An 8,436-nucleotide genomic window follows, 5' to 3' on the forward strand; every position below is an offset into this window, starting at 1 on the left:
ACCCATCATAAAGTCAATAAAGTATACCTGAAGGAGCGTCTCCACCACCATTGTTCAGTCCAGACACTGAGGTCCACCTTCAAGGGCCTTCTGGTGGTTCCCTCGTTGCGAGAAGCCAAGTTGCAGGGAACCAGGCAGAGGGCCTTCTCGGTAGTGGCACCCGCCCTGTGGAACGCCCTCCCATCAGATGTCAAAGAGAAAAACAGCTACCAGATTTTTAGAAGACATCTGAAGGCAGCCCTGTTTAGGGAGGCTTTTAATCTTTAATCGATTATTTTGTTCTTCTGTTGGAAGCCGCCCATAGTGGCTGGGGAAACCCAGCCAGATGGGCGGGGTATAAATAATAAATTATTATGATATTATTATTATTAGGCAAAAGATTCCTGCATTGTACAGAGTTTTATTAATGGTAATAAAATGACACCACCACACACCTCTTTACATTTTCAACAGAACATACATAGATGCTTCTGGGGGTGAGCACTATTGAAAATATGCTTTGTTTTCCCGATTCTCTTCACTGGAGCTGACAATGGAAACTTCTTAGATGCATTTGTCAATGGCATTTGTTTGAATACTGCATCTGAGGGCAGGAAGAGATAGCGAGAGGGGTGTCAGCCTATAGCTCCATCCCAGAAATTAAAAATAAATGCCATTGAGTGGGGCTTATTGTTCCAACCCAAAATATTTTAAAGCTTTTTAAATATATACCAAGACTGTTGCTACGTTCTTCCGATTGATGTCCAGATATAATGGAGGTTGTGGGTTGGCATTGTACATCTGTGGGGAGCATAACATAGACATGTTCAGACACGCCCCAACACTCAAATATTATGTGGTTGGGGCTTATATAGTTCCACCCCCAAAATATTAAAAGCATGCTTCACCAAGACTGCCACTACGGTCTTCCGACTGATGAAGAAGGGCCTTTTTTTTTATCAGAGCTTTTATGGACTTTCGTGAAGTTGTGGCTCAAAATTCTACATCTGTGGGGAGAATAACATGAGCATGTTCAGACATCCCCCAACACTCAAATAGTAATTGTTGTTTAGTCGTTTAGTTGTGTCCGACTCTTCGTGACCCCATGGACCATAGCACGCCAGGCACTCCTGTCTTGCACTGCCTCCCGTAGTTTGGTCAAACTCATGTTCGTAGCTTCGAGAACACTGTCCAACCATCTTGTCCTCTGTCGTCCCCTTCTCCTAGTGCCCTCAATCTTTCCCAACATCAGGGTCTTTTCCAAGGATTCTTCTCTTCTCATGAGGTGGCCAAAGTATTGGAGCCTCAGCTTCACGATCTGTCCTTCCAGGGAGCACTCAGGGCTGATTTCCTTAAGAATGGATAGGTTTGATCTTCTAGCAGTCCATGGGACTCTCAAGAGTCTCCTCCAGCACCATAATTCAAAAGCATCAATTCTTCGGCGATCAGCCTTCTTTATGGTCCAGCTCTCACTTCCATACATCACTACTGGGAAAACCATAGCTTTAACTATACGGACCTTTGTCGGCAAGGTGATGTCTCTGCTTTTTAAGATGCTGTCTAGGTTTGTCATTGCTTTTCTCCCAAGAAGCAGGCGTCTTTTAATTTCGTGACTGCTGTCACCATCTGCAGTGATCAAGGAGCCCAAGAAAGTAAAATCTCTCACTGCCTCCATTTCTTCCCCTTCTATTTGCCAGGAGGTGATGGGACCAGTGGCCATGATCTTGGTTTTTTTGATGTTGAGCTTCAGACCATATTTTGCGCTCTCCTCTTTCACCCTCATTAAAAGGTTCTTTAATTCCTCCTCACTTTCTGCCATCAAGGTTGTGTCATCTGCATATCTGAGGTTGTTGATATTTCTTCCGGCAATCTTAATTCCTGCTTGGGATTCATCTAGTCCAGCCTTTCGCATGATGAATTCTGCATATAAGTTAAATAAGCAGGGAGACAATATACAACCTTGTCGTACTCCTTTCCCAATTTTGAACCACTCAGTTGTTCCATATCCAGTTCTAACTGTAGCTTCTTGTCCCACATAGAGATTTCTCAGGAGACAGATGAGGTGATCAGGCACTCCCATTTCTTTAAGAACTTGCCATAGTTTGCTGTGGTCGACACAGTCAAAGGCTTTTGCATAGTCAATGAAGCAGAAGTAGACGTTTTTCTGGAACTCTCTAGCTTTCTCCATAATCCAGCGCATGTTTGCTATTTGGTCTCTGGTTCCTCTGCCCTTTCGAAATCCAGCTTGCACTTCTGGGAGTTCTCGGTCCACATACTGCCTAAGCCTGCCTTGTAGAATTTTAAGCATAACCTTGCTAGCGTGTGAAATGAGCGCAATTGTGCGGTAGTTGGAGCATTCTTTGGCACTGCCCTTCTTTGGAATTGGGATGTAGACTGATCTTCTCCAATCCTCTGGCCATTGCTGAGTTTTCCAAACTTGCTGGCATATTGGGTGTAGCACCTTAACAGCATCATCTTTTAAAATTTTAAATAGTTCAGCTGGAATATCATCACTTCCACTGGCTTTGTTATTAGCAGTGCTTTCTAAGGCCCATTTGACTTCACTCTCCAAGATGTCTGGCTCAAGGTCAGCAACCACACTAACTGGGGTGTACGAGACCTCCATATCTTTCTGGTATAATTCCTCTGTGTATTCTTGCCACCTCTTCTTGATGTCTTCTGCTTCTGTTAGGTCCTTACCACTTTTGTCCTTGATTATGGTAATCTTTGTACGAAATGTTCCTTTCATATCTCCAATTTTCTTGAACAGATCTCTGGTTTTCCCCATTCTATTGTTTTCCTCTATTTCTTTGCATTGCTCATTTAAGAAGACCCTCTTATCTCTCCTTGCTGTTTTTTGGAAATCTGCATTCAGTTTCCTGTATCTTTCCCTATCTCCCTTGCATTTTGCTTGCCTCCTCTCCTCCGCTATTCGTAAGGCCTCGTTGGACAGCCATTTTGCCTTCTTGCATTTCCTTTTCCTTGGGATGGTTTTCGTTGCTGCCTCCTGTATAATGTTACGAGCCTCCATCCATAGTTCTTCAGGCACTCTGTCCACCAAATCTAAATCCTTAAACCTGTTCCTCACTTCCACTGTGTATTCATAAGGGATTTGATTCAGATTGTATCTTACTGGCCCAGTGGTTTTTCCTACTTTCTTCAGTTTAAGCTGGAATTTTGCTATAAGAAGCTGATGATCTGAGTTACAGTCAGCTCCAGGTCTTGTTTTTGCTGACTGTATAGAGCTTCTCCATCTTTGGCTGCAGAGAATATAATCAATCTGATTTCGATGCTGCCCATTTGGTGATATCCATGTGTAGAGTCGTCTCTTGTGTTGTTGGAAGAGAGTGTTTGTGATGACCAGCTTGTTCTCTTGACAGAACTCTATTAGCCTTTGCCCTGCTTCATTTTGAACTCCAAGGCCAAACTTGCCAGTTGTTCCTTTTATCTCTTGATTCCCTACTTTAGCATTCCAATCCCCTGTAATGAGAAGAACATCCTTCTTTGGTGTCATTTCTAGAAGGTGTTGTAGGTCTTCATAGAATTGGTCAATTTCACTTTCTTCAGCACCGGTAGTTGGTGCATAAACTTGGATTACTGTGATGTTAAAAGGTCTGCCTTGGATTCGTATCGAGATCATTCTGTCATTTTTGAGATTGCATCCCATTACAGCTTTTGCCACTCTTTTGTTGACTATGAGGGCCACTCCATTTCTTCTACAGGATTCTTGCCCACAGTAGTAGATATGATAGTCACCCGAACTGAATTCACCCATTCCCTTCCATTTTAGTTCACTGATGCCCAGGATGTCGATATTTATTCTTGTCATCTCATTTTTGACCACATCCAGCTTACCTCTATTCATGGTTCTTACATTCCAGGTTCCTATGCAGGTTCTTTACAGCATCGGACTTTCCTTTCGCTTCCAGGCATATCCGCAACTGAGTGTCCTTTCGGCTTTGGCCCAGCCGCTTCATCAGCTCTGAATCTACTTGTACTTGTCCTCCACTCTTCCTCAGTAGCATGTTGGACGCCTTCCGACCTGAGGGGCTCATCTTACAGCGTCATAACTTTTATATGCCTGTTGTCTTTGTCCATGGAGTTTTCTTGGCAGGGATACTGGAGTGGCTTGCCAGTTCCTTCTCCAGGTGGATCACGTTTAGTCAAAACTCTCCACTATGACCTGTCCATCTTGGGTGGCCCTGCATGGCATAGCTCATAGCTTCTCTGAGTTATTCAAGCCCCTTCGCCACGACAAGGCATTGATCCATGAAGGGGCAAATAGTAATAAAAAAAATATCAAAGCCTATTATTGGTTCAAACATGATTAAAATCTGCAAAGAGAGGCATCATCTGCAAAGACTTATATCATTGCCTAACACAGGCATAGGCAACCTCAGCCCTCCAGATGTTTTGGGACTACAATTCCCATCATCCCTGACCATTGGTCCTGTTAGCTAGGGATCATGGGAGTTGTAGTCCCAAAACATATGGAGGGCCAAATTTGCCTATGCCTGGCCTCACAGGTCAGAAGTGATCCTGTTTAGGGTTCCAGCAGCAGCCTGGTGGAGCCATGGCACTCACTTGACCACTGGTCAATCCCATCTCTGTTGCTTATCAGGAGGTGAGGCAGCAGTGAGCTTCGTGCAGTGCAAACACGCTGGCAGAGCCAATATGGTGCACCTGACAGTACATTTGCCCTGCGCCAGCCGCCCTCCTCACCTCTCCCCTCCCGCTTTCCTTCCCCGTAAGCAGCGGCAATGTGACCAACAGGATGGTCAGGCGAGCAGCGCCTGTTGGGGCATGTGCAGAGTGCCCATTCAGCCCGCCAGCACACTGTGCAAATGTAAAATCCAGAATGGAGGTTTGTCAAATAAAGATGCCAGACAGTTTGGGTAAGGTCAGTTCCTTTACGGACAGTCCAAAGGATAATGCAGTTCCTCCGCTTAGCATACACACATAAAATAATCCTACCTCAGTCTGTCCCTAAGAGACAGCTTGCAGCAAAAGCCAGAAAAGGTCCTTCCAGCAACATACTCCTTGCAGTGTGCCAACAAAGATTACGTTCTAGCCAAGGGACGGGACCCAAGGCAGACTTGCTCCAAACACAAGGGTATTTCTATTTTGTGCTGATTCACTCTCACAAGTTTGCTGACTCACACTTAACCAGCTGCAGGTGTAGGCGCAGGTGCAAGGCAAACAGACCTAATTTAACCTTTCCTTGTCCTTTTTCTCTGCATGCATAAACACACACACAGCAACCGTGCTGTTCTAGCCTGTTATGCTCATCTCTATGGGAAGAAAGGGCCTGAAACTGGGCATTTCATAATCTGTTAGAGGGAAGTATGTAGAGTCCTCAAACTTCTGCCATTGTTTCAAGCTACCACTGTTCCCCACTTAGTGTCCCTCCCTTCTCACTCCCAGGCCATGGTCGCTGCTGTTATACAGCCTACCTTCACTCCCCTCCCCCTTACCCCACCCTGACTTCATGCAAATCCAAGATTGTGAATCAGTAGTAGAAATCCTCCGATGGGGGTTGCCCAATCACATTCTTGCCTTTCTTTTATATACGGAGAAATGAGGTGAGACAAAGACAGGGGACTCAATTGCCTGGTGATAAAAAAAAACAAAAAACCTAGCACTGCTGGGACTCCCTCTGGCTTCTGCACAGCAGGAAAGGACCAGGAGATTCACAGTCTTCTCTCCAGCTGGGAGCACTTAATTGAAATACTGTAGCCCATCAAAGACACTTAGCAAAGCTTGCCAGCCAGGAAAGTTTTTCGTTAATGCAGAGTTTGAGTGAAACTGTACTTTCTCCACCCTTCTGCCACATGCAGGTTGCTTATGCTGCCAACCTGCTATGTCTGTGCAAATACACACAAATAGTGCTGCTGTATTGGTAAAGAAAGATCACTTCTAGCACATGCTAGGAAGAATTTTGTTTTGATGATGCATTTTCCCCCAGCCTGTATGCTATCTCACTACAGTGGGGGCAATGGGAAAAGACAGTGGTGCCAGTACTTGGCCTGGCATGAGGTTGCCTGGGCTCACCAGCGTGATGTTGACTGCCACACCACCATTTCTTTCTTTCTTTCTTTCTTTCTTTCTTTCTTTCTTTCTTTCTTTCTTTCTTTCTTTCTTTCTTTCTTTCTTTTGAAGGGAGAGATTTGCCAATTGTGTTATTGAGCTAAATCTGATTATATAGTTTGCATTGTATAATTCTGATTGTATGGCTTAACCCCCCATATCCCTAAAATGCTTCTTAAAATGCTTTCCTTTTTGCCTCTGTGTCTGTGAACCAAAGTGGGCCAAAGTGTAATAAAAACATTCAATAGCAAGACAGAATGCCCTGCTAAGCTATCAAGGCCAGATGATTGTCTTGTCTGATGCTAGCAGTCTGACGCAAAGAGCAGGCAAGATAGATAGGAATTCAAGCCCCCACTCAAGGCTGAGTGAGGATGCTACCGGGGTAGCATGAATCAGCATGTGTTTATGCACAGGACCGGACACGGATCTTCCTTATATGTACTTGTGACCCCCTTTGTGTTCATGAGAAGGACAGGATACGGATTTTCCTCATATGGATTTGTAACCTGTGACCCCCTTGCGTGCGCATATTTACAGAGGAGGGGGAAAGGAGCCCAAGAAGTGTATAAGAATCTTTGCAAATTTGTGTTTCTTTACTCTTGTTGTGGAGCTGATCACCAAGAGTCTCTTAAATTTAAGAATTAAATTCTTTCTCTGGATTCAACCCTCGGTGTCATTATTGGCTGTCTCTGTCCCTGCCTGGGCGCAACTTAAAGGACCCTTATCAGCTAATAAGGCTACACTTTCTTTCTTTCTTTCTTTCTTTCTTTCTTTTATTAATTATAGCCATGAGACAGCCGGTCAGGATATTACATTCCTATCGATGCTCATTGTGTTATACATGCAGGTCCCGCTTACCAAACACAATGCGTTCCCTGGAAATCATTCTTTAGGTGAGCGGTCACATAACAAGCCGACAGTTTCCATCAATTCCTATGTGAAAATTTCGAATGCATTCCAGACCATGGATTGGATTAGGGAAAATTGCTTTGCAAAAAATGTGTGTGTGTGTGTGTGTGTGTGTGTGTGTGTGTGTGTGTGTGTATTTATATATATATTAGGCAAAAGAACCTAAAATGTGTATATTTCATGAGGACTTACAAAAAAGCACAAACTGATGTAAAATGCTGAGAATTGAACAAGACCGGATATAGGTCTGTTATAAGTTATTATTATTATTTTTTGGGGGGGCGGTTTAATCTGGATCGTACCCTGGGTCCCTTTCAGTTCTTGGGATCCTATATCTGTGAGGGTAGAATGCAAGCAGTGAAAAGTTAGTGCTGCTGCAGGACTATTGGCCATTTGCGTGGCAAATATTTATAGTTTGTGAATATACTCCTGTATTAGTTGTAAATGAAATATACACAACAGCAACTCGTGCATGTAATATGAAAATAGATCCTGGAGTCCTTCAATAGCTGCAGCCAAGTGTGCGAAAACATTAACAGCTAAATGCTCTAAATTCAGACCATTCTACAAATGAGCCAGAAGATGGCAGACATTAGCTTGGAATGAATGAATGAGGTGTTGGTAGTGGAAGAGTGATTTATTTTGCTCAAGTTCAAGGTCTTGCTGTTTGTATATTTCTAACAATATTCATTTCCAAAGCACTTTACCTGTGTTGGTTTCATCCAGTGCCCATTGTGCTCCTGCCTCCAGAGATAACTTTGCAGGGTGGGTGGGGGGTCCTGAGATTGCTTGCATGAGTAATGTGCTCCGGTGTTTGTATCAGAGATGTAGAACGAATGGATGATGGGTGGGTGGGTGGATGAATGAAAGGGGAGAAAAAGAAAGAGAACGGGTTCATGACCACTGCCAACATGACGTGGCCCTAGCCACTTCCTCCCAGGTGAATCCTGGCCTCAGCCCCCACATGGTTGCTCACAACATCTGCAGCTAATAGTTGACTGGTCCACTGGGTTTGTCCAGGAAAGGCTGGGAATACCCCTTGCCCCAAACCCCAGAGAGCCACTACTGGTTACTGTAGACAGCACTGAACTATATGGACCGATGGTCTGACTCTGTATAAGGCAGCTTCCTATATTTCCCAGATGGAGAATAAATAATGGTCATTCTAGGATGATCTAGGAGTTGGTTCTGCAGCTCCACATTCTTGCCCTTCCAGTTGGGCGCAGGAATTGTATTTCTCAACACCAGCAACTTCACTTTATGCACCCTACTTTCTGGAGTCGTAGTGAGGCATCTGACCAGCCCTGGTCAGTAACAGGCTCTTGATCAAAGTTTGGAAACTCAATTTTAGCTGTCTGTAAAACTGTTAAACTTCATTTTAGCTGTGCAGCTTTTAGTTTGGCAGAATGTCATGATCAGAAATAGCTATGTTGTTCAAGCTTGAAACCGAAACTCGTCATG

The 8,436-nt window shown here is 44.1% G+C and overlaps 1 long non-coding RNA gene across 1 annotated transcript; it reads right to left on the reverse strand.

Moving 5' to 3' along the window:
* Nucleotides 1–386: 386 nt before the first annotated feature.
* LOC148685168 (uncharacterized) lies at nucleotides 387–5,129 on the reverse strand. The gene is made up of 4 exons (XR_015951193.1): nucleotides 4,954–5,129; nucleotides 888–986; nucleotides 712–780; nucleotides 387–583 (listed from the first exon to the last, which is right to left on the reverse strand). It is a non-coding gene; the product is annotated as an uncharacterized LOC148685168 (long non-coding RNA).
* Nucleotides 5,130–8,436: the final 3,307 nt, after the last annotated feature.

Source organism: Zootoca vivipara, chromosome 7, assembly GCF_965207765.1.
Source record: "Zootoca vivipara chromosome 7, rZooViv2.hap1.1, whole genome shotgun sequence".
NCBI lineage: Eukaryota > Metazoa > Chordata > Lepidosauria > Squamata > Lacertidae > Zootoca > Zootoca vivipara.